General features: G+C 40.8%; 1 long non-coding RNA gene and 8 other non-coding genes across 9 annotated transcripts in view; all 9 read left to right on the top strand.

Annotated features, from left to right (window-relative positions):
- Nucleotides 1-26626, top strand: part of LOC132647037 (uncharacterized) — a 178160-nt gene that overhangs the window by 82906 nt on the left and 68628 nt on the right. The gene's annotated exons all lie outside the window — the stretch shown is intronic.
- Nucleotides 1034-1098, top strand: LOC132647805 (small nucleolar RNA SNORD109A). The gene has a single exon (XR_009586147.1). It is a non-coding gene; the product is annotated as a small nucleolar RNA SNORD109A (small nucleolar RNA).
- LOC132647700 (small nucleolar RNA SNORD109A) lies at nucleotides 4836-4900 on the top strand. The gene has a single exon (XR_009586045.1). It is a non-coding gene; the product is annotated as a small nucleolar RNA SNORD109A (small nucleolar RNA).
- LOC132647699 (small nucleolar RNA SNORD109A) lies at nucleotides 8412-8476 on the top strand. Its single transcript, XR_009586044.1, has one exon. It is a non-coding gene; the product is annotated as a small nucleolar RNA SNORD109A (small nucleolar RNA).
- LOC132647697 (small nucleolar RNA SNORD109A) lies at nucleotides 11988-12052 on the top strand. The gene has a single exon (XR_009586043.1). It is a non-coding gene; the product is annotated as a small nucleolar RNA SNORD109A (small nucleolar RNA).
- On the top strand, nucleotides 15564-15628 carry LOC132647600 (small nucleolar RNA SNORD109A). Its single transcript, XR_009585947.1, has one exon. It is a non-coding gene; the product is annotated as a small nucleolar RNA SNORD109A (small nucleolar RNA).
- LOC132647804 (small nucleolar RNA SNORD109A) lies at nucleotides 19167-19231 on the top strand. The gene has a single exon (XR_009586146.1). It is a non-coding gene; the product is annotated as a small nucleolar RNA SNORD109A (small nucleolar RNA).
- LOC132647803 (small nucleolar RNA SNORD109A) lies at nucleotides 22750-22814 on the top strand. The gene has a single exon (XR_009586145.1). It is a non-coding gene; the product is annotated as a small nucleolar RNA SNORD109A (small nucleolar RNA).
- Nucleotides 26336-26400, top strand: LOC132647802 (small nucleolar RNA SNORD109A). Its single transcript, XR_009586144.1, has one exon. It is a non-coding gene; the product is annotated as a small nucleolar RNA SNORD109A (small nucleolar RNA).

The following is a 26626-nucleotide window of genomic DNA, read 5'->3' as shown; positions in this document are numbered from 1 at the left end:
CACAAATTTCATCTATCCTTGATCCTCTGGCGTGGATACTAAGAGAGCCACCCATGCGTTTTCACTTCCTTTTAAGTAGCATGGAAACATGCAATCTTGCCCTCTAAAATTCAGGTGAATTGCCATAAAGTTTTCGAAAACCCAAACAGAGCTGACAATGAACCATATTTATTCTTTTTATAAATGATTATGGATTATGTTGAGCCAGAAATCTAGTTGTCCATTGTCAGAACAAAACAAAACAAAACTAAGAATATTTTTGGTATTAAATGCAATGCCTTCCTTCATCTTGGAAACTGGGTGGTGTTGAGTTCATTTGAAGAAACATGACATGAGAGGTGATAAGAAGAGAAGGTTCAGGAATCAGGCACACAGAACCCAACTCCTGTCCCTGTCAATGTCCTGTGGGATACCTGGAAATGTATATATGGACCAAAATGTAGCTTGGCTTGTGTGTTCCAATTTGTTGTCCAAGGAAATATGGAACGAGCTAGTGGTCATGTGACATACATCACAAAATCCTCCAGAGCATTGACAATTGCAGGACAACTGGAAGGCTCAATACTGGGCACTGTAAGATGGAGAGGAACATACATGGAAGACAGGGAACAGGAGTAGGAAGTGTATAGGCGGGTTAACATGAAGAGCATAGAATCAAAACCGCAAATAAGGATGTTGAAAAAATCTTATCTAGATAGGAAAAAAAGTCATTTTGCTTTCTTGAATGTTTTCTCTATTCTTACCAAATCTTTGTTGTAAAGATTAAATACATAAGTTCAGGGAACATTCACAGGTACCCGATTTGGGGCCAGTGACACCCACCAGAGGCAATGTGTTGACCTCTATTTTTCTCATATGGTGTCAAAGGGGAAAGGCTCTTTAATCCTGTCCTCTGTGTTTCCCCAGAACCTTTGACCGAATGAGCTACATGCCTCCTGTACAGTTTTGAACTTCCTTGTCAAGGCCCGGGAGTCTAGCTCTCTGGGGTTTCACTTGGTAGGTGAAAACTCATCTGTTGAGCGAAGGCCTTTCTGGATCTATGATGACAACAGGTCTCTGAGGACGTTGACTGACTTGAACAGATGCGATCTGAGGTCCAGATATGAGGTCCTCGTGAGACCCATGAGGATTTCAGAGCCTGCCTTGCACTCTTCCCTCTTCAGAGAGGATGAGAACTATGCAGTATGGCATCAGATTCTGAGATTTTTCGAAAAAGGCCTCATAACAGTACCCATACTTGGTTTGATACAATCTTCATTGCTTTCTATTTTCAAAGAGATAGCAATGATTCCAAGTGATAGGGAGACAACCTTTACTATAGGAGTAGGCACATATATCAGGTAGAGATGACTGTAGGTGCAAATGACGTACTCAAAAAATATGTAAGAACTGATGAATTCGAACGGGCTGCTCACTCCTAGTCTCCGGGGATGTACCCTTGCACATATGTGGTAAAGTGTCAGGAGGGGAGGTTAGGGCTCATGCCAGTAGTCCCAAGCATATTGGAGGACAATGACTGCCCTCGCACTTTACCCAAAGTTGTGTAAAGGCTGACCTATAACAAATAATTACAGGATCATTCAATTTATATAGAGGGAAAATTGAAATGGTCTTTCCTGTTGGAGGCTGGGTAAATTCTAGATAATAATGGCTAGGTGAGAAGCCAGGGCACCTGTTTGAGACATTCCCTAGTTTTATTGGTGTTCATCATTTATGTCTTAGCTGCCAAAATCTTCCAGAGCATGTTGTGTTTACCTATCTCTCTCTCTCGCATGGAAACCATCTCAGTTGATCCATCATGAGAAATGACAATTGGGCTTTGCTTTCTGTTATTTGTTGTTGTTGTTTCTGTTTTCCTCCTGGGTACATTCATCCTCTGATTGCCGCTCTCACACAGATGCAAATCATCTATTCTAACAAAATTTGCGTGTTACCCAAGATCTATGAAAACAACTATTCCTTTAAAAAACAAAGGAAAGATATTTCTAAAGAACATGTTGCTAGCTGGTAGACCCACAATCCTGATAATGGATCAGACGTGCTAACTCTCCAATGAAACAAGAAAGAATCACACACTGAATCTTCTTAACATCCTCATGATGAACACAATTAATTCAGAACTGACACACACATATATGTATATATATATATATGTATCTTGCTATAGATATTTCTAAAGAACATGTTGCTAGCTGAGAGACCCACAGTCCTGATAATGGAGCAGACACGCTAACACTCCAATGAAACAAGAATGAACTACACAATGAATCTTCTTAATATCCTCATGATGAACATAATTAATTCAGAACTGACACACACACACACACACACACACACACACATATATATATATATATATATATATATATATATATATATATATCTTACTACTAACAGACTTTTAGGAAGCAGGAGGATAGGACTCTTGGTAACTCTTGCTGGATACACAATTTCTACAACCATGGTTGAAACTTGAATATCCAATCAAGGACATCATGTAATCTCAGATGTGTAGTACAACATGCTCTATTAAAAAGCAACCCATGAGTATTTGCCCACAGGCTAGTCAGTTAGTGCGTATAAAACATCTTCTTTTCATCAGATTTAACCTGAAGCATGGTAGATGATTCCAACGGTCTTCCAAGTGGAAGACTTGAGTTCCATGAATCGAGACATGGTAACATACATGTAGACAAAAAGGCACCTTTGGATTCCCCTCTCTTCCAAGATGAGGTTGCATGGCATGGAAGAAATCTAAAGTCAATTATGGAATACTCTGTTGGATAAACAAGGAAAGAATTCCATGCACAGAGCATAAATTTCAATGACACCCTGAAATCTCAAAGATACCATAGGGCTTACTGACTTTCACCTCTGTGCAACTTGTTCGTTTTGACTTTGAGAAACGAGGAGGAGTTAAGAATGACCATACTGCAATGCTATAGGCAGTGCCTCTTCTTTGCTTTGTTGAACTTCCTTGCTGCACACTGAGAGGCGTCCACACTGTGTCTGCTGGCACTGGCAAAGATGCTCTCACAGACAGCTTTTGAGGAAGCCATCAGAAGAAGAGAAATTTTTGCCCCAGTGGCTAAAATCTGAGGGGATTGGAAGGGAGGAAATGAATTCAATAGTTGGTTCTGGGAAATACTGAACGGCTGGCAGACTTGAAGGTCGGGACACTTTAGAAAGTCAAGGTTGCCTAGACTCATTTCCTTTTCTAATAACCTTCATACTTATTATGTTGCAGGCTAAAACTTGGAGAGGTGCTTCCCTTCTGGCAGGACAGGTAAGCAGTGACGCTGCTTCCCATGGTGTCTTTTGTTTGTAGGCAGGCTGCAGTCTCGGCTGACTAAATATTTACCTACTGTGTACCTCTAGAGATGAGAATCATTTGACGTCCCTCTTATGGCTAAACAACCTAGGCCTCATCTTGCCTCTTGCTGGTGGAACACTTGTTATGGCCCTGGCATTGCAGGGGACTTAGCTAGGTAGTCCCAACCCAAGCAAGTGACAAGGATACTACCTAATACCATTAGTATGTTGATGTGCATTTGGAAAACCATTAGTTGGGTGAAGTTATTGGAATATGTGACTTTCTTTTGTAGCTACCCTTGAAGCTTCCAATTCTAAATAATATATCCAGAAATACTAAGAAAAGCCTTCTCCCAGCTCCTTCCCTTATGGACATTCAAGCTCAAAGAATTAAACTCTTCTTTCTGCCCTGACAGGTGTGGAACCCAAAGGAAGATGATAGGGTGTTAGGAGTCTAGACCCCTAGAGCACAGAACAATAACCCTCACAAATTTCATCTATCCTTGATCCTCTGGCGTGGATACTAAGAGAGCAACCCATGCGTTTTCACGTCCTTGTAAGTAGATTGGAAACTTGCAATCTTGCCCTCTAAAATTCAGGTGAATTGCCATAAAGTTTTCGCAGCCCCAAACAGAGCTGACAATGAACCATAATTATTCTTTATATAAATGATTATGGATTATGTTGAGCCAGAAATCTAGTTGTCCATTGTCGGAAAAATCAAAACAAAACAAAACAAAACGAAGGATATTTTTGGTATTAAATGCAATGCCTTCCTTCATCTTGGAAACTGGGTGGATTTGAGTTCATTTGAAGAAACATGACATGAGAGGTGATAAGAAGAGAAGGTTCAGGAATCAGGAACACAGAACACAACTCCTGTCCCTGTCAATGTCCTTTGGGATACCTGGAAATGTATATGGACCAAAATGTAGCTTGGCTTGTGTGTTCCAATTTGTTGTCCAAGGAATTATGGAACGAGCTGGTGGTCATGTGACATACATCACAAAATCCTCCAGAGCATTGACAATTGCAGGACAACTGGAAGGCTCAATACTGGGCACTGTAAGATGGAGAGGAACATACATGGAAGAAAAAAACAGGAGGAGGAATCCTAAAGTAGGGTTAAGAGGAAGAGCATAGAATCAAAACCACAAATTAGGATGTTGACAAAATCTTATCTAGATAGGAACAAAGTCATTTTGCTTACTTGAATGTTTTCTCTATTCTTACCAAAATCTCTGTTGTAAAGATTAAGTACATAATTTCAGGGAACATTCACAGCTACCCGATTTGGGGCCAGTGACACCCACCAAATGCAATGTTTTGACCTCTATTTTTCTCATATGGTGTCAGAGGGGAAAGGCTCTTCAATCCTGTCACTGTGTTTCCCCACCACCTTTGACAGAAGGAGCTACATGCCTCCTGCACAATTTTGAACTTCCTTGTCAAGGCCCAGGAGTCTAGCTCTCTGGGATTTCACTTGGTAGGTGAAAACTCATGTGTTGAGCGAAGGCCTTTCTGGATCTATGATGACAACAGGTATCTGAGGACGTTGACTGACTTGAGCAGATGTGATCTGAGGTCCAGATATGAGGTCCTTGTGAGACCCATGAGGATTTCAGAGCCTGCCTGGCACTCTTTCCTCTTCAGAGAGGATGAGAACTGTGCAGTTTGGCATCAGATTCTGAGATTTTTCGAAAAAGGCCTCAAAACAGTACCCATACTTGGTTTGATACATTCTTCATTGCTTTCTATTTTCAAAGAGATTGAAATGATTTCAAGTGATAGCGAGACAGCCTTTACTATAGGAGTAGGCACATATATCAGGTAGAGATGACTGTAGGTGCAAATGATATACTCAAAAAATATCTAAGAACTGATGAATTCGAACGTTGTGCTCATTCCTAGTCTCGGTCGATGTACCCTTGCACATATGTGGTAAAGTGCCAGGAGCGGATTTTATGGCTCATGCCAGTAGTCCCAAGAATATTGGAGGACAATGACTGCCCTCGCCCTTTACCCAAAGTTGTGTAAAGGCTGACGTATAACAAATAATTCCAGGATCATTCAATTTATATAGAGGGAAAATTGAAATGGTCTTTCCTGTTGGAGGCTGGGTAAATTCTAGATAATAATGGCTAGGGGATAAGCCAGGGCACCTGTTTGAGACATTCCCTAGTTTTATTGGTGTTCTTCAATTATGTCTTAGCTGCCCAAAACTTCCAGAGCATGTTGTGTTTACCTATCTCTCTCTCTCGCATGGAAACCATCTCAGTTGATCCATCATGGAAATGACAATTGGGCGTTGCTTTCTGTTATGTCTTGTTGTTGTTTCTGTTTTCCACCTGCGTACATTCTTCCTCTTATTGCAGCTCTCACACAGATGCACATCATCTCTACTAACAAAATTTGCGTGTTACCCAAGATCTATGAAAACAACTATTCCTTTATGAAACAAGGAAAGATATTTCTAAAGAACATGTTGCTAGCTGGTAGACCCACAGTCCTGATAATGGAGCAGACACACTAAGTCTCCAATGAAACAAGAACGAACCACACACTGAATCTTCTTAATATCCTCATGATGAACATAATTAATTCACAACTGACACACACACACACACATATATATATATATATATATCTTACTACTAACAGACTTTTAGGAAGCAGAAGGATAGGACTCTTGGTAACTCTTGCTGGATACACAATTTCTACAACCATGGTTGAAACTTGAATATCCAATCAAGGACATCATGTAATCTCAGATATGTAGTACAACATACTCTATTAAAAAGCAACCCATGAGTATTTGCCCACAGGCTAGTCAGTTAGTGCGTATAAAACATCTTCTTTTCATCAGATTTAACCTGAAGCATAGTAGATGATTCCAACGCTCTTCCAAGTGGAAGACTTGAGTTCCATGAATCGAGACATGGTAACAAACATGTAGACAAAAAGGCACCTTTGGATTCCCCTTTCTTCCAAGATGAGGTTGCCTGGCAGGGACGAAATCTGAAGTCAATTATGGAACACTCTGTTGGATAAACAAGGAAAGAATTCCATGCACAGAGGATAAATTTCTTTGACACCCTGAAATCTCAAAGATACCATAGGGCTTACTGACTTTCACCTCTGTGCAACTTGTTCGTTTTGACTTTGAGAAACGAGGAGGAGTTAAGAATGACCATACTGCAATGCTATAGGCAGTGCCTCTTCTTTGCTTTGTTGAACTTCCTTGCTGCCCACTGAGAGGCGTCCACACTGTGTCTGCTGGCACTGGCAAAGATGCTCTCATAGACAGCTTTTGAGGAAGCCATCAGAAGAAGAGAAATTTTTGCCACAGTGGCTAAAATCTGAGGGGATTGGAAGGGAGGAAATGAATTCAATTGTTGGTTCTGGGAAATACTGAACGGCTGGCAGACTTGAAGGTCGGGACACTTTAGAAAGTCAAGGTTGCCTAGACGCATTTCCTTTTCTGATAACCTTCATACTTATTATGTTGCAGGCTAAAACTTGGAGAGGTGCTTCCCTTCTGGCAGGACAGGTAAGCAGTGACGCTGCTTCCCATGGTGTCTTTTGTTTGTAGGCAGGCTGCAGTCTCGGCTGACTAAATATTTACCTACTGTGTACCTCTAGAGATGAGAATCATTTGACGTCCCTCTTATGGCTAAACAACTTAGGCTTCATCTTGCCTCTTGCTGGTGGAACACTTGTTATGGCCCTGGCATTGTAGGGGACTTAGCTAGGTAGTCCCAAACCAAGCAAGTGACAAGGATACTAGCAAATACCATTATTATGTTGATGTGCATTTGGAAAACCATTAGTTGGGTGAAGGTATTGGACTATGTGACTTTCTTTTGTAGCTACCCTTGAAGCTTCCAATTCTAAATAATATATCCAGAAGTACTAAGAAAAGCCTTCTCCCAGCTCCTTCCCTTATGGACATTCAAGCTCAAAGAATTAAACTCTTCTTTCTGCCCTGACAGGTGTGGAACCCAAAGGAAGATGATAGGGTGTTAGGAGTCTAGACCCCTAGAGCACAGAACAATAACCCTCACAAATTTCATCTATCCTTGATCCTCTGGCGTGGATACTAAGAGAGCAACCCATGCGTTTTCACGTCCTTGTAAGTAGATTGGAAACTTGCAATCTTGCCCTCTAAAATTCAGGTGAATTGCCATAAAGTTTTCGCAGCCCCAAACAGAGCTGACAATGAACCATAATTATTCTTTATATAAATGATTATGGATTATGTTGAGCCAGAAATCTAGTTGTCCATTGTCGGAAAAATCAAAACAAAACAAAACAAAACGAAGGATATTTTTGGTATTAAATGCAATGCCTTCCTTCATCTTGGAAACTGGGTGGATTTGAGTTCATTTGAAGAAACATGACATGAGAGGTGATAAGAAGAGAAGGTTCAGGAATCAGGAACACAGAACACAACTCCTGTCCCTGTCAATGTCCTTTGGGATACCTGGAAATGTATATGGACCAAAATGTAGCTTGGCTTGTGTGTTCCAATTTGTTGTCCAAGGAATTATGGAACGAGCTGGTGGTCATGTGACATACATCACAAAATCCTCCAGAGCATTGACAATTGCAGGACAACTGGAAGGCTCAATACTGGGCACTGTAAGATGGAGAGGAACATACATGGAAGAAAAAAACAGGAGGAGGAATCCTAAAGTAGGGTTAAGAGGAAGAGCATAGAATCAAAACCACAAATTAGGATGTTGACAAAATCTTATCTAGATAGGAACAAAGTCATTTTGCTTACTTGAATGTTTTCTCTATTCTTACCAAAATCTCTGTTGTAAAGATTAAGTACATAATTTCAGGGAACATTCACAGCTACCCGATTTGGGGCCAGTGACACCCACCAAATGCAATGTTTTGACCTCTATTTTTCTCATATGGTGTCAGAGGGGAAAGGCTCTTCAATCCTGTCACTGTGTTTCCCCACCACCTTTGACAGAAGGAGCTACATGCCTCCTGCACAATTTTGAACTTCCTTGTCAAGGCCCAGGAGTCTAGCTCTCTGGGATTTCACTTGGTAGGTGAAAACTCATGTGTTGAGCGAAGGCCTTTCTGGATCTATGATGACAACAGGTATCTGAGGACGTTGACTGACTTGAGCAGATGTGATCTGAGGTCCAGATATGAGGTCCTTGTGAGACCCATGAGGATTTCAGAGCCTGCCTGGCACTCTTTCCTCTTCAGAGAGGATGAGAACTGTGCAGTTTGGCATCAGATTCTGAGATTTTTCGAAAAAGGCCTCAAAACAGTACCCATACTTGGTTTGATACATTCTTCATTGCTTTCTATTTTCAAAGAGATTGAAATGATTTCAAGTGATAGCGAGACAGCCTTTACTATAGGAGTAGGCACATATATCAGGTAGAGATGACTGTAGGTGCAAATGATATACTCAAAAAATATCTAAGAACTGATGAATTCGAACGTTGTGCTCATTCCTAGTCTCGGTCGATGTACCCTTGCACATATGTGGTAAAGTGCCAGGAGCGGATTTTATGGCTCATGCCAGTAGTCCCAAGAATATTGGAGGACAATGACTGCCCTCGCCCTTTACCCAAAGTTGTGTAAAGGCTGACGTATAACAAATAATTCCAGGATCATTCAATTTATATAGAGGGAAAATTGAAATGGTCTTTCCTGTTGGAGGCTGGGTAAATTCTAGATAATAATGGCTAGGGGATAAGCCAGGGCACCTGTTTGAGACATTCCCTAGTTTTATTGGTGTTCTTCAATTATGTCTTAGCTGCCCAAAACTTCCAGAGCATGTTGTGTTTACCTATCTCTCTCTCTCGCATGGAAACCATCTCAGTTGATCCATCATGGAAATGACAATTGGGCGTTGCTTTCTGTTATGTCTTGTTGTTGTTTCTGTTTTCCACCTGCGTACATTCTTCCTCTTATTGCAGCTCTCACACAGATGCACATCATCTCTACTAACAAAATTTGCGTGTTACCCAAGATCTATGAAAACAACTATTCCTTTATGAAACAAGGAAAGATATTTCTAAAGAACATGTTGCTAGCTGGTAGAACCACAGTCCTGATAATGGAGCAGACACACTAAGTCTCCAATGAAACAAGAACGAACCACACACTGAATCTTCTTAATATCCTCATGATGAACATAATTAATTCACAACTGACACACACACACACACATATATATATATATATATATCTTACTACTAACAGACTTTTAGGAAGCAGAAGGATAGGACTCTTGGTAACTCTTGCTGGATACACAATTTCTACAACCATGGTTGAAACTTGAATATCCAATCAAGGACATCATGTAATCTCAGATATGTAGTACAACATACTCTATTAAAAAGCAACCCATGAGTATTTGCCCACAGGCTAGTCAGTTAGTGCGTATAAAACATCTTCTTTTCATCAGATTTAACCTGAAGCATAGTAGATGATTCCAACGCTCTTCCAAGTGGAAGACTTGAGTTCCATGAATCGAGACATGGTAACAAACATGTAGACAAAAAGGCACCTTTGGATTCCCCTTTCTTCCAAGATGAGGTTGCCTGGCAGGGACGAAATCTGAAGTCAATTATGGAACACTCTGTTGGATAAACAAGGAAAGAATTCCATGCACAGAGGATAAATTTCTTTGACACCCTGAAATCTCAAAGATACCATAGGGCTTACTGACTTTCACCTCTGTGCAACTTGTTCGTTTTGACTTTGAGAAACGAGGAGGAGTTAAGAATGACCATACTGCAATGCTATAGGCAGTGCCTCTTCTTTGCTTTGTTGAACTTCCTTGCTGCCCACTGAGAGGCGTCCACACTGTGTCTGCTGGCACTGGCAAAGATGCTCTCATAGACAGCTTTTGAGGAAGCCATCAGAAGAAGAGAAATTTTTGCCACAGTGGCTAAAATCTGAGGGGATTGGAAGGGAGGAAATGAATTCAATTGTTGGTTCTGGGAAATACTGAACGGCTGGCAGACTTGAAGGTCGGGACACTTTAGAAAGTCAAGGTTGCCTAGACGCATTTCCTTTTCTGATAACCTTCATACTTATTATGTTGCAGGCTAAAACTTGGAGAGGTGCTTCCCTTCTGGCAGGACAGGTAAGCAGTGACGCTGCTTCCCATGGTGTCTTTTGTTTGTAGGCAGGCTGCAGTCTCGGCTGACTAAATATTTACCTACTGTGTACCTCTAGAGATGAGAATCATTTGACGTCCCTCTTATGGCTAAACAACTTAGGCTTCATCTTGCCTCTTGCTGGTGGAACACTTGTTATGGCCCTGGCATTGTAGGGGACTTAGCTAGGTAGTCCCAAACCAAGCAAGTGACAAGGATACTAGCAAATACCATTATTATGTTGATGTGCATTTGGAAAACCATTAGTTGGGTGAAGGTATTGGACTATGTGACTTTCTTTTGTAGCTACCCTTGAAGCTTCCAATTCTAAATAATATATCCAGAAGTACTAAGAAAAGCCTTCTCCCAGCTCCTTCCCTTATGGACATTCAAGCTCAAAGAATTAAACTCTTCTTTCTGCCCTGACAGGTGTGGAACCCAAAGGAAGATGATAGGGTGTTAGGAGTCTAGACCCCTAGAGCACAGAACAATAACCCTCACAAATTTCATCTATCCTTGATCCTCTGGCGTGGATACTAAGAGAGCAACCCATGCGTTTTCACGTCCTTGTAAGTAGATTGGAAACTTGCAATCTTGCCCTCTAAAATTCAGGTGAATTGCCATAAAGTTTTCGCAGCCCCAAACAGAGCTGACAATGAACCATAATTATTCTTTATATAAATGATTATGGATTATGTTGAGCCAGAAATCTAGTTGTCCATTGTCGGAAAAATCAAAACAAAACAAAACAAAACGAAGGATATTTTTGGTATTAAATGCAATGCCTTCCTTCATCTTGGAAACTGGGTGGATTTGAGTTCATTTGAAGAAACATGACATGAGAGGTGATAAGAAGAGAAGGTTCAGGAATCAGGAACACAGAACACAACTCCTGTCCCTGTCAATGTCCTTTGGGATACCTGGAAATGTATATGGACCAAAATGTAGCTTGGCTTGTGTGTTCCAATTTGTTGTCCAAGGAATTATGGAACGAGCTGGTGGTCATGTGACATACATCACAAAATCCTCCAGAGCATTGACAATTGCAGGACAACTGGAAGGCTCAATACTGGGCACTGTAAGATGGAGAGGAACATACATGGAAGAAAAAAACAGGAGGAGGAATCCTAAAGTAGGGTTAAGAGGAAGAGCATAGAATCAAAACCACAAATTAGGATGTTGACAAAATCTTATCTAGATAGGAACAAAGTCATTTTGCTTACTTGAATGTTTTCTCTATTCTTACCAAAATCTCTGTTGTAAAGATTAAGTACATAATTTCAGGGAACATTCACAGCTACCCGATTTGGGGCCAGTGACACCCACCAAATGCAATGTTTTGACCTCTATTTTTCTCATATGGTGTCAGAGGGGAAAGGCTCTTCAATCCTGTCACTGTGTTTCCCCACCACCTTTGACAGAAGGAGCTACATGCCTCCTGCACAATTTTGAACTTCCTTGTCAAGGCCCAGGAGTCTAGCTCTCTGGGATTTCACTTGGTAGGTGAAAACTCATGTGTTGAGCGAAGGCCTTTCTGGATCTATGATGACAACAGGTATCTGAGGACGTTGACTGACTTGAGCAGATGTGATCTGAGGTCCAGATATGAGGTCCTTGTGAGACCCATGAGGATTTCAGAGCCTGCCTGGCACTCTTTCCTCTTCAGAGAGGATGAGAACTGTGCAGTTTGGCATCAGATTCTGAGATTTTTCGAAAAAGGCCTCAAAACAGTACCCATACTTGGTTTGATACATTCTTCATTGCTTTCTATTTTCAAAGAGATTGAAATGATTTCAAGTGATAGCGAGACAGCCTTTACTATAGGAGTAGGCACATATATCAGGTAGAGATGACTGTAGGTGCAAATGATATACTCAAAAAATATCTAAGAACTGATGAATTCGAACGTTGTGCTCATTCCTAGTCTCGGTCGATGTACCCTTGCACATATGTGGTAAAGTGCCAGGAGCGGATTTTATGGCTCATGCCAGTAGTCCCAAGAATATTGGAGGACAATGACTGCCCTCGCCCTTTACCCAAAGTTGTGTAAAGGCTGACGTATAACAAATAATTCCAGGATCATTCAATTTATATAGAGGGAAAATTGAAATGGTCTTTCCTGTTGGAGGCTGGGTAAATTCTAGATAATAATGGCTAGGGGATAAGCCAGGGCACCTGTTTGAGACATTCCCTAGTTTTATTGGTGTTCTTCAATTATGTCTTAGCTGCCCAAAACTTCCAGAGCATGTTGTGTTTACCTATCTCTCTCTCTCGCATGGAAACCATCTCAGTTGATCCATCATGGAAATGACAATTGGGCGTTGCTTTCTGTTATGTCTTGTTGTTGTTTCTGTTTTCCACCTGCGTACATTCTTCCTCTTATTGCAGCTCTCACACAGATGCACATCATCTCTACTAACAAAATTTGCGTGTTACCCAAGATCTATGAAAACAACTATTCCTTTATGAAACAAGGAAAGATATTTCTAAAGAACATGTTGCTAGCTGGTAGAACCACAGTCCTGATAATGGAGCAGACACACTAAGTCTCCAATGAAACAAGAACGAACCACACACTGAATCTTCTTAATATCCTCATGATGAACATAATTAATTCACAACTGACACACACACACACACATATATATATATATATATATATCTTACTACTAACAGACTTTTAGGAAGCAGAAGGATAGGACTCTTGGTAACTCTTGCTGGATACACAATTTCTACAACCATGGTTGAAACTTGAATATCCAATCAAGGACATCATGTAATCTCAGATATGTAGTACAACATACTCTATTAAAAAGCAACCCATGAGTATTTGCCCACAGGCTAGTCAGTTAGTGCGTATAAAACATCTTCTTTTCATCAGATTTAACCTGAAGCATAGTAGATGATTCCAACGCTCTTCCAAGTGGAAGACTTGAGTTCCATGAATCGAGACATGGTAACAAACATGTAGACAAAAAGGCACCTTTGGATTCCCCTTTCTTCCAAGATGAGGTTGCCTGGCAGGGACGAAATCTGAAGTCAATTATGGAACACTCTGTTGGATAAACAAGGAAAGAATTCCATGCACAGAGGATAAATTTCTTTGACACCCTGAAATCTCAAAGATACCATAGGGCTTACTGACTTTCACCTCTGTGCAACTTGTTCGTTTTGACTTTGAGAAACGAGGAGGAGTTAAGAATGACCATACTGCAATGCTATAGGCAGTGCCTCTTCTTTGCTTTGTTGAACTTCCTTGCTGCCCACTGAGAGGCGTCCACACTGTGTCTGCTGGCACTGGCAAAGATGCTCTCATAGACAGCTTTTGAGGAAGCCATCAGAAGAAGAGAAATTTTTGCCACAGTGGCTAAAATCTGAGGGGATTGGAAGGGAGGAAATGAATTCAATTGTTGGTTCTGGGAAATACTGAACGGCTGGCAGACTTGAAGGTCGGGACACTTTAGAAAGTCAAGGTTGCCTAGACGCATTTCCTTTTCTGATAACCTTCATACTTATTATGTTGCAGGCTAAAACTTGGAGAGGTGCTTCCCTTCTGGCAGGACAGGTAAGCAGTGACGCTGCTTCCCATGGTGTCTTTTGTTTGTAGGCAGGCTGCAGTCTCGGCTGACTAAATATTTACCTACTGTGTACCTCTAGAGATGAGAATCATTTGACGTCCCTCTTATGGCTAAACAACTTAGGCTTCATCTTGCCTCTTGCTGGTGGAACACTTGTTATGGCCCTGGCATTGTAGGGGACTTAGCTAGGTAGTCCCAAACCAAGCAAGTGACAAGGATACTAGCAAATACCATTATTATGTTGATGTGCATTTGGAAAACCATTAGTTGGGTGAAGGTATTGGACTATGTGACTTTCTTTTGTAGCTACCCTTGAAGCTTCCAATTCTAAATAATATATCCAGAAGTACTAAGAAAAGCCTTCTCCCAGCTCCTTCCCTTATGGACATTCAAGCTCAAAGAATTAAACTCTTCTTTCTGCCCTGACAGGTGTGGAACCCAAAGGAAGATGATAGGGTGTTAGGAGTCTAGACCCCTAGAGCACAGAACAATAACCCTCACAAATTTCATCTATCCTTGATCCTCTGGCGTGGATACTAAGAGAGCAACCCATGCATTTTCACGTCCTTGTAAGTAGCATGGAAACTTGCAATCTTGCCCTCTAAAATTCAGGTGAATTGCCATAAAGTTTTCGCAGTCCCAAAAAGAGCTGACAATGAACCATAATTATTCTTTTTATAAATGATTATGGATTATGTTGAGCCAGAAATCTAGTTGTCCATTGTCGGAAAAATCAAAACAAAACAAAACAAAACAAAGAATATTTTTGGTATTAAATGCAATGCCTTCCTTCATCTTGGAAACTGGGTGGTTTTGAGTTCATTTGAAGAAACATGACATGAGAGGTGTTAAGAAGAGAAGGTTCAGGATTCAGGAACACAGAACCCAACTCCTGTCCCTGTCAATGTCCTGTGGGATACCTGGAAATGTATATGGACCAAAATGTAGCTTGGCTTGTGTGTTCCAATTTGTTGTCCAAGGAAATATGGAACGAGCTGGTGGTCATGTGACATACATCACAAATCCTCCAGAGCATTGACAATTGCAGGACAACTGGAAGGCTCAATACTGGGCACTGCAAGATGGAGACGAACATACATGGAAGAAAGGAACAGGAGGAGGAATCCTAAAGTAGGGTTAAGAGGAAGAGCATAGAATCAAACCGCAAATTAGGACGTTGAAAAAATCTTATCTAGATAGGAACAAAGTCATTTTGCTTACTTGAATGTTTTCTCTATTCTTACCAAAATCTCTGTTGTAAAGATTAAGTACATAATTTCAGGGAACATTCTCAGCTACCCGATTTGGGGCCAGTGACACCCACCAAATGCAATGTTTTGACCTCTATTTTTCTCATATGGTGTCAGAGGGGAAAGGCTCTTCAATCCTGTCACTGTGTTTCCCCACCACCTTTGACAGAATGAGCTACATGCCTCCTGCACAGTTTTGAACTTCCTTGTCAAGGCCCAGGATTCTACCTCTCTGGGGTTTCACTTGGTAGGTGAAAACTCATGTGTTGAGCGAAGGCCTTTCTGGATCTATGATGACAACAGGTATCTGAGGACGTTGACTGACTTGAGCAGATGTAATCTGAGGTCCAGATATGAGGACCTTGTGAGACCCATGAGGATTTCAGAGCTTTCCTGGCACTCTTCCCTCTTCAGAGAGGATGAGAACTGTGCAGTTTGGCATCAGATTCTGAGATTTTTCGAAAAAGGCCTCATAACTGTACCCATACATGGTTTGATACATTCTTCATTGCGTTCTATTTTCCAAGAGATTGAAATGATTTCAAGTGATAGGGAGAGAGCCTTTACTATAGGAGTAGGCACATATATCAGGTAGAGATGACTGTAGGTGCAAATGACGTACTCAAAAACTATCTAGGAACTGATTAATTCGAACGTGCTGCTCATTCCTAGTCTCGGTCGATGTACCCTTGCACATATGTAGTAAAGTGTCAGGAGGGGATGTTATGGATCATGCCAGTAGTCCCAAGAATATAGGAGGACAATAACTGCCCTCGCCATTTACCCAAAGTTGTGTAAAGCCTGACGTATAACAAATAATTCCAGGACCATTCAATTTATATAGAGGGAAATTTGAAATGATCTTTCCTGTTGGAGCCTGGGTAAATTCTAGATAATAATGGCTAGGTGATAAGCCAGGGCACCTGTTTGAGACATTCCCTAGTTTTATTGGTGTTCATCAAGTATGTCTTAGCTGCCAAAATATTCCAGAGCATGTTGTGTTTACCTATCTCTCTCTCGCATGGAAACCCTCTCAGTTGATCCATCATGAGAAATGACAATTGGGCTTTGCTTTCTGTTATTCGTTGTTTTTGTTTCTATTTTCCTCCTTGGTACATTCATCCTCTTATTGCTGCACTCACACAGATGCAAATCATCTCTTTTAACAAAATTTGCGTGTTACCCAATATCTATGAAAACAACTATTCCTTTAAAAAACAAAGGAAAGATATGTCTATAGAACATGTTGCTAGCTGGTAGACCCACAGTCCTGATAATGGAGCAGACACACTAACTCTCCAATGAAACAAGAAAGAACCACACACTGAATCTTCTTAATATCCTCATGATGAAAACAATTAATTCAAAACTGACACACACACATACACACACACACACATATATATAAATATAAATATATATATATATATATATATATATATGTATATCTTACTACTAACAGACTTTTAGGAAGCAGGAGGATAGGACTCTTGGTAACTCTTGCTGGATACACAATTTCTACAACCATGGTTGAAACTTGAATATCCAATCAAGGAAATCATGTAATCTCAGATGTGTAGTACAACATATTCTATTAAAAAGCAACCCATGAGTATTTGACCACAGGCTACTCAGTTAGTGCATACAAAACATCTTCTTTTCATCAGATTTAACCTGAAGCATGGTAGATGATTCCAACGCTCTTCCAAGTGGAAGACTTGAGTTCCGTGAATCGAGACATGGTAACATACATGTAGACAAAAAGGCACCTTTGGATTCCCCTCTCATCCAAGATGAGGTTGCATGGCATGGAAGAAATCTATAGTAAATTATGGAATACTCTGTTGGATAAACAATGAAAGAATTCCATGCACAGAGGATAAATTTCAATGACACCCTGAAATCTCAAAGATACCATAGGGCTTACTGACTTTCACCTCTGTGCAACTTGTTCATTTTGACTTTGAGAAACAAGGAGTTAAGAAGGACCATACTGCAATGCTATAGGCAGTGCCTCTTCTTAGCTTTGTCCAACTTCCCCGCTGCCAACTGAGAGGCATCCACACTGTGTCTGCTGGCACTGGCAAAGATGCTCTCACAGACAGCTTTTGAGGAAGCCATTAGAAGAAGTGAAATTCTTGCAAGAGTGGCGAAAATCTGAGGGGATTGGAAGGGAGGAAATGAATTCAATAGTTGATTCTGGGAAAGACTGAACGGCTGGCAGACTTGAAGGTCGGGACACTTAGAAAGTCAAGGTTGCCTAAACGCATTTCCTTTTCTGATAAACTTCATACTTATTATGTTGAAGGCTAAAACTTGGAGAGGTGATTCCCTTCTGGCAGGACAGGTAAGAAGTGACGCTGCTTCCCATGGTGTCTTTTGTTTGTAGGCTGGCTGAAATCTCGGTTGACTAAATATTTACCTACTGTGTACCTCTAGAGATGAAAATCATTTGACGTCTTTCTCATGGCTAAACAACCTAAGATTCATCTTGCCTCTTGCTGGAGGAACACTTGCTATGGCCCTGGCTTTGTAGGGGACTTAGCTAGGTAGTCCCAACCCAAGCAAGTGACAAGGATACTACCTAATACCATTAGTATGTTGAGGTGCATTTGGAAAACCAACAGTTCGGTGAAGTTTTTGGCATATTTGACTTTCTTTTGAAGCTACCATTGAAGCTTCCAATTCTAAATAATATATCCAGAAGTACTAAGAAAAGCCTTCTCCCAGCTCCTTCCCTTCTCGACAATCAATCTCAATGAATTAAACTCTCATTTCTGCCCTGACAGGTGTGGAACCCAAAGGAAGATGATAGGGTGTTAGGAGTCTAGACCCCTAGAGCACAGAACAATAACCCTCACAAATTTCATCTATCATTGATCCTCTGGCGTGGATACTAAGAGAGCAACCCATGCGTTTTCACTTCCTTGTAAGTAGCATGGAAACATGCAATCTTGCCCTCTAAAATTCAGGTGAATTGCCATAAAGTTTTCAAAAACCCAAACAGAGCTGACAATGAACCATATTTATTCTTTTTATAAATGATTATGGATTATGTTGAGCCAGAAATCTAGTTGTCCATTGTCAGAACAAAACAAAACAAAACTAAGAATATTTTTGGTATTAAATGCAATGCCTTCCTTCATCTTCGAACCTGGGTGGTGTTGAGTTCATTTGAAGAAACATGACATGAGAGGTGATAAGAAGAGAAGGTTCAGGAATCAGGCACACAGAACCCAACTCCTGTCCCTGTCATTATCCTGTGGGATACCTGGTGATGTATATGGACCAAAATATAGCTTGGCCTGTGTGTTGCTTTTTGTTATCCAAGGAAATATGGAAGGAGCTGGTGGTCATGGGACATACATCACAAAATCCTCCAGAGCATTGACAATTGCAGGACAACTGGAAGGCTCAATACTGTGCACTGTAAGATGGAGAGGAACATACATGGACGACAGAGAACCTGAGGAGGAAGTGTAAAGGCGGGTTAACATGACGAGCATAGAATCAAAACCGCAAATTAGGATGTTGAAAAATCTTATCTAGATAGGAAAAAAGTCATTTTGCTTTCTTGAATGTTTTCTCTATTCTTACCAAATCTTTGTTGTAAAGATTAAATACATAAATTCAAGGAACATTCACAGGTACCCGATTTGGGGCCAGTGACACCCACCAAAGGCAATGTGTTGACCTCTATTTTTCTCATATGGTGTCAAAGGGGAAAGGCTCTTTAATCCTGTCCTCTGTGTTTCCCCAGAACCTTTGACAGAATGAGCTACATGCCTCCTGCACAGTTTTGAACTTCCTTGTCAAGGCCCAGGAGTCTAGCTCTCTGGGATTTCACTTGGTAGGTGAAAACTCATGTGTTGAGCGAAGGCCTTTCTGGATCTATGATGACAACAGGTCTCTGAGGACGTTGACTGACTTGAACAGATGCGATCTGAGGTCCAGATATGAGGTCCTCGTGAGACCCATGAGGAGTTCAGAGCCTGCCTTGCACTCTTCCCTCTTCAGAGAGGATGAGAACTGTGCAGTATGGCATCAGATTCTGAGATTTTTCGAAAAAGGCCTCATAACAATACCCATACTTGGTTTGATACAATCTTCATTGCTTTCTATTTTCAAAGAGATAGAAATGATTCCAAGTGATAGGGAGACAACCTTTACTATAGGAGTAGGCACATATATCAGGTAGAGATGACTGTAGGTGCAAATGACGTACTCAAAAAATATGTAAGAATTGATGAATTCGAACGTGCTGCTCATTCCTAGTCTCCGGCGATGTACCCTTGCACATATGTGGTAAAGTGTCAGGCTGGGAGGTTAGGGCTCATGCCAGTAGTCCCAAGAATATTGGAGGACAATGACTGCCCTCGCACTTTTCCCAAAGTTGTGTAAAGGCTGACGTATAACTAATAATTAAAGGATCATTCAATTTATATAGAGGGAAAATTGAAATGGTCTTTCCTGTTGGAGGCTGGGTAAATTCTAGATAATAATGGCTAGGTGAGAAACCAGGGCACCTGTTTGAGACATTCCCTAGTTTTATTGGTGTTCATCATTTATGTCTTAGCTGCCAAAATCTTCCAGAGCATGTTGTGTTTACCTATCTCTTTCTCGCATGGAAACCATCTCAGTTGATCCATCATGAGAAATGACAATTGGGCTTTGCTTTCTGTTACTTGTTGTTGTTGTTTTTCTTTTCCTCCTGGGTACATTCATCCTCTTATTGCCGCTCTCACACAGATGCAAATCATCTATTCTAACAAAATTTGCGTGTTACCCAAGATCTATGAAAACAACTATTCCTTTATGAAACAAGGAAAGATATTTCTAAAGAACATGTTGCTAGCTGGTAGACCCACAATCCTGATAATGGATCAGATGCGCTAACTCTTCAATGAAACAAGAAAGAACCACACACTGAATCTTCTTAACATCCTCATGATGAACACAATTAATTCAGAACTTACACACACATATATGTATATATATATATATATATATATATATATATATATATATATATATCTTACTACTAACAGACTTTTACGAAGCTGTAGCATAGGACTCTTGGTAACACTTGCTGGATACACAATTTCTAAAGCCATGTTTGAAGCTTGAATATCCAATCAAGGACATCATGTAATCTCAGATGTGTAGTACAGCATACTCGATAAAAAGGAACCCATGTGTATTTGACCACGGGCTAGTCAGTTAGTGCGTAGAAAACATCTTCTTTTCATCAGATTTAACCTGAAGCATGGTAGATGATTCCAACGCTCTTCCAAGTTGAAGACTTGAGTTTTTATGAATCGAGACATGGTAACATACATGTAGACAAAAAGGTACCTTTGATTCCCCTCTCTTCCAAGATGTGGTTGCATGGCAGGGAAGAAATCTAAAGTCAATTATGGAACACTCTGTTGGATAAACAAGGAGAGAATTCCATGCACAGAGGACAAATTTCAATCACACCCTGAAATCTCAAAGATACCATTGGGCTTACTGACTTTCACCTCTGTGCAACTTGGTCGTTTTGACTTTGAGAAAGGAGGAGTTAAGAATGACCATACTGCAATGCTATACTCACTGCTTCTTCTTTGCTTTGTCCAACTTCCTCGCTGCCCACTGAGAGGCGTCCACACTGTGCCTGCTGGCACTGGCAAAGATGCTCTCACAGACAACTTCTGAGGAAGTCATCAGAAGAAGAGAAATCCTTGCCACAGTGGCTAAAATCTGAGGGGATTGGAAGGGAGGAAATGAATTCAATAGTTGGTTCTGGGAAAGACTGAAGTGCTGGCAGACTTGAAGGTCGGGACACTTTAGAAAGTCAAGGTTGCCTAGACGCATTTCATTTTCTGATAACCTTCATACTTATTATGTTGCAGGCTAAAACTTGGAGAGGTGCTTCCCTTCTGGCAGGACAGGTAAGTGACTCTGCTTCCCATTGTGTCTTTTGTTTGTAGACAGGCTGCATTCTCGCCTGACTAAATATTTACCTACTGTGTACCACAAGAGTTGAGATTTATTTAACATCCCTCTCATGGCTAAACAACCTAGGCTTCATCTTGCCTATTGATGGTGGAACACTTGCTATGGCCCTGGCATTGTAGGGGACTTAGCTAGGTAGACCAAACCCAAGCAAGTGACAAGGATACTAACTAATACCATTAGTATTTTGAGGTGCATTTGGAAAACCAACAGTTGGGTGAAGTTATTGGCATATTTGACTTTCTTTTGAAGCTACCATTGAAGCTTCCAATTCTAAATAATATATCCAGAAGTACTAAGAAAAGCCTTCTCCCAGCTCCTTCCCTTATCGACATTCAAGCTCAAAGAATTAAACTTTTATTTCTGCCCTGACAGGTGTGGAACCCAAAGGAAGATGATAGGGTGTTAGGAGTCTAGACCCCTAGAGCACAGAACAATAACCCTCACAAATTTCATCTATCATTGATCCTCTGGCGTGGATACTAAGAGAGCAACCCATGCGTTTTCACTTCCTTGTAAGTAGCATGGAAACATGCAATCTTGCCCTCTAAAATTCAGGTGAATTGCCATAAATTTTTCAAAAACCCAAACAGAGCTGACAATGAACCATATTTATTCTTTTTATAAATGATTATGGATTATGTTGAGCCAGAAATCTAGTTGTCCGTTGTCAGAACAAAACAAAACAAAACTAAGAATATTTTTGGTATTAAATGCAATGCCTTCCTTCATCTTGGAACCTGGGTGGTGTTGAGTTCATTTGAAGAAACATGACATGAGAGGTGATAAGAAGAGAAGGTTCAGGAATCAGGCACACAGAACCCAACTCCTGTCCCTGTCAATGTCCTGTGGGATACCTGGTGATGTATATGGACCAAAATATAGCTTGGCCTGTGTGTTGCTTTTTGTTGTCCAAGGAAATATGGAAGGAGCTGGTGGTCATGGGACATACATCAGAAAATCCTCCAGAGCATTGACAATTGCAGGACAACTGGAAGGCTCAATACTGTGCACTGTAAGATGGAGAGGAACATACATGGAAGACAGGGAACCTGAGGAGGAAGTGTAAAGGCGGGTTAACATGACGAGCATAGAATCAAAACAGCAAATTAGGATGTTGAAAAATCTTATCTAGATAGGAAAAAAGTCATTTTGCTTTCTTGAATGTTTTCTCTATTCTTACCAAATCTTTGTTGTAAAGATTAAATACATAAATTCAAGGAACATTCACAGGTACCCGATTTGGGGCCAGTGACACCCACCAAAGGCAATGTGTTGACCTCTATTTTTCTCATATGGTGTCAAAGGGGAAAGGCTCATTAATCCTGTCCTCTGTGTTTCCCCAGAACCTTTGACAGAATGAGCTACATGCCTCCTGCACAGTTTTGAACTTCCTTGTCAAGGCCCAGGAGTCTAGCTCTCTGGGATTTCACTTGGTAGGTGAAAACTCATGTGTTGAGCGAAGGCCTTTCTGGATCTATGATGACAACAGGTCTCTGAGGACGTTGACTGACTTGAACAGATGCGATCTGAGGTCCAGATATGAGGTCCTCGTGAGACCCATGAGGAGTTCAGAGCCTGCCTTGCACTCTTCCCTCTTCAGAGAGGATGAGAACTGTGCAGTATGGCATCAGATTCTGAGATTTTTCGAAAAAGGCCTCATAACAATACCCATACTTGGTTTGATACAATCTTCATTGCTTTCTATTTTCAAAGAGATAGAAATGATTCCAAGTGATAGGGAGACAACCTTTACTATAGGAGTAGGCACATATATCAGGTAGAGATGACTGTAGGTGCAAATGACGTACTCAAAAAATATGTAAGAACTGATGAATTAGAACGTGCTGCTCATTCCTAGTCTCCGGCGATGTACCCTTGCACATATGTGGTAAAGTGTCAGACTGGGAGGTTAGGGCTCATGCCAGTAGTCCCAAGAATATTGGAGGACAATGACTGCCCTCGCACTTTTCCCAAAGTTGTGTAAAGGCTGACGTATAACTAATAATTAAAGGATCATTCAATTTATATAGAGGGAAAATTGAAATGGTCTTTCCTGTTGGAGGCTGGGTAAATTCTAGATAATAATGGCTAGGTGAGAAACCAGGGCACCTGTTTGAGACATTCCCTAGTTTTATTAGTGTTCATCATTTATGTCTTAGCTGCCAAAATCTTCCAGAGCATGTTGTGTTTACCTATCTCTTTCTCGCATGGAAACCATCTCAGTTGATCCATCATGAGAAATGACAATTGGGCTTTGCTTTCTGTTACTTGTTGTTGTTGTTTTTCTTTTCCTCCTGGGTACATTAATCCTCTTATTGCCGCTCTCACACAGATGCAAATCATCTATTCTAACAAAATTTGCGTGTTACCCAAGATCTATGAAAACAACTATTCCTTTATGAAACAAGGAAAGATATTTCTAAAGAACATGTTGCTAGCTGGTAGACCCACAATCCTGATAATGGATCAGATGCGCTAACTCTTCAACGAAACAAGAAAGAACCACACACTGAATCTTCTTAACATCCTCATGATGGACACAATTAATTCAGAACTGACACACACATATATGTATATATATATATATATATATATATATATATATATATATATATCTTACTACTAACAGACTTTTACGAAGCTGTAGCATAGGACTCTTGGTAACACTTGCTGGATGCACAATTTCTAAAGCCATGTTTGAAGCTTGAATATCCAATCAAGGACATCATGTAATCTCAGATGTATGTGTAGTACAACATACTCGATAAAAAGCAACCCATGTGTATTTGACCACGTGCTAGTCAGTTAGTGCGTAGAAAACATCTTCTTTTCATCAGATTTAACCTGAAGCATGGTAGATGATTCCAACGCTCTTCCAAGTGGAAGACTTGAGTTTTTATGAATCGAGACATGGTAACATACATGTAGACAAAAAGGTACCTTTGATTCCCCTCTCTTCCAAGATGAGGTTGCATGGCAGGGAAGAAATCTAAAGTCAATTATGGAACACTCTGTTGGATAAACAAGGAGAGAATTCTATGCACAGAGGACAAATTTCAATGACACCCTGAAATCTCAAAGATACCGTTGGGCTTACTGACTTTCACCTCTGTGCAACTTGGTCGTTTTGACTTTGAGAAAGGAGGAGTTAAGAATGACCATACTGCAATGCTATACTCACTGCTTCTTCTTTGCTTTGTCCAACTTCCTCGCTGCCCACTGAGAGGCGTCCACACTGTGCCTGCTGGCACTGGCAAAGATGCTCTCACAGACAGCTTCTGAGGAAGTCATCAGAAGAAGAGAAATCCTTGCCACAGTGGCTAAAATCTGAGGGGATTGGAAGGGAGGAAATGAATTCAATAGTTGGTTCTGGGAAAGACTGAAGTGCTGGCAGACTTGAAGGTCGGGACACTTTAGAAAGTCAAGGTTGCCTAGACGCATTTCATTTTCTGATAGCCTTCATACTTATTATGTTGCAGGCTAAAACTTGGAGAGGTGCTTCCCTTCTGGCAGGACAGGTAAGTGACGCTGCTTCCCATTGTGTCTTTTGTTTGTAGACAGGCTGCATTCTCGCCTGACTAAATATTTACCTACTGTGTACCACAAGAGATGAGATTTATTTAACGTCCCTCTCATGGCTAAACAACCTAGGCTTCATCTTGCCTATTGATGGTGGAACACTTGCTATGGCCCTGGCATTGTAGGGGACTTAGCTAGGTAGACCAAACCCAAGCAAGTGACAAGGATACTAACTAATACCATTAGTATTTTGAGGTGCATTTGGAAAACCAACAGTTGGGTGAAGTTATTGGCATATTTGACTTTCTTTTGAAGCTACCATTGAAGCTTCCAATTCTAAATAATATATCCAGAAGTACTAAGAAAAGCCTTCTCCCAGCTCCTTCCCTTATCGACATTCAAGCTCAAAGAATTAAACTTTTATTTCTGCCCTGACAGGTGTGGAACCCAAAGGAAGATGATAGGGTGTTAGGAGTCTAGACCCCTAGAGCACAGAACAATAACCCTCACAAATTTCATCTATCATTGATCCTCTGGCGTGGATACTAAGAGAGCAACCCATGCGTTTTCACTTCCTTGTAAGTAGCATGGAAACATGCAATCTTGCCCTCTAAAATTCAGGTGAATTGCCATAAAGTTTTCAAAAACCCAAACAGAGCTGACAATGAACCATATTTATTCTTTTTATAAATGATTATGGATTATGTTGAGCCAGAAATCTAGTTGTCCATTGTCAGAACAAAACAAAACAAAACTAAGAATATTTTTGGTATTAAATGCAATGCCTTCCTTCATCTTGGAACCTGGGTGGTGTTGAGTTCATTTGAAGAAACATGACATGAGAGGTGATAAGAAGAGAAGGTTCAGGTATCAGGCACACAGAACCCAACTCCTGTCCCTGTCAATGTCCTGTGGGATACCTGGTGATGTATATGGACCAAAATATAGCTTGGCCTGTGTGTTGCTTTTTGTTGTCCAAGGAAATATGGAAGGAGCTGGTGGTCATGCGACATACATCACAAAATCCTCCAGAGCATTGACAATTGCAGGACAACTGGAAGGCTCAATACTGTGCACTGTAAGATGGAGAGGAACATACATGGAAGACAGGGAACCTGAGGAGGAAGTGTAAAGGCGGGTTAACATGACGAGCATAGAATCAAAACCGCAAATTAGGATGTTGAAAAAATCTTATCTAGATAGGAAAAAAGTCATTTTGCTTTCTTGAATGTTTTCTCTATTCTTACCAAATCTTTGTTGTAAAGATTAAATACATAAATTCAAGGAACATTCACAGGTACCTGATTTGGGGCCAGTGACACCCACCAAAGGCAATGTGTTGACCTCTATTTTTCTCATATGGTGTCAAAGGGGAAAGGCTCTTTAATCCTGTCCTCTGTGTTTCCCCAGAACCTTTGACAGAATGAGCTACATGCCTCCTGCACAGTTTTGAACTTCCTTGTCAAGGCCCAGGAGTCTAGCTCTCTGGGATTTCACTTGGTAGGTGAAAACTCATGTGTTGAGCGAAGGCCTTTCTGGATCTATGATGACAACAGGTCTCTGAGGACGTTGACTGACTTGAACAGATGCGATCTGAGGTCCAGATATGAGGTCCTCGTGAGACCCATGAGGAGTTCAGAGCCTGCCTTGCACTCTTCCCTCTTCATAGAGGATGAGAACTGTGCAGAATGGCATCAGATTCTGAGATTTTTCGAAAAAGGCCTCATAACAATACCCATACTTGGTTTGATACAATCTTCATTGCTTTCTATTTTCAAAGAGATAGAAATGATTCCAAGTGATAGGGAGACAACCTTTACTATAGGAG

The sequence above is a fragment of the Meriones unguiculatus genome, chromosome 14 (genome assembly GCF_030254825.1).
Source record: "Meriones unguiculatus strain TT.TT164.6M chromosome 14, Bangor_MerUng_6.1, whole genome shotgun sequence".
Classification (NCBI taxonomy): Eukaryota; Metazoa; Chordata; class Mammalia; order Rodentia; family Muridae; genus Meriones; species Meriones unguiculatus.
Note: the sequence above shows the minus strand (reverse complement) of the source record. Positions and strands in the feature narration are given on the sequence as shown.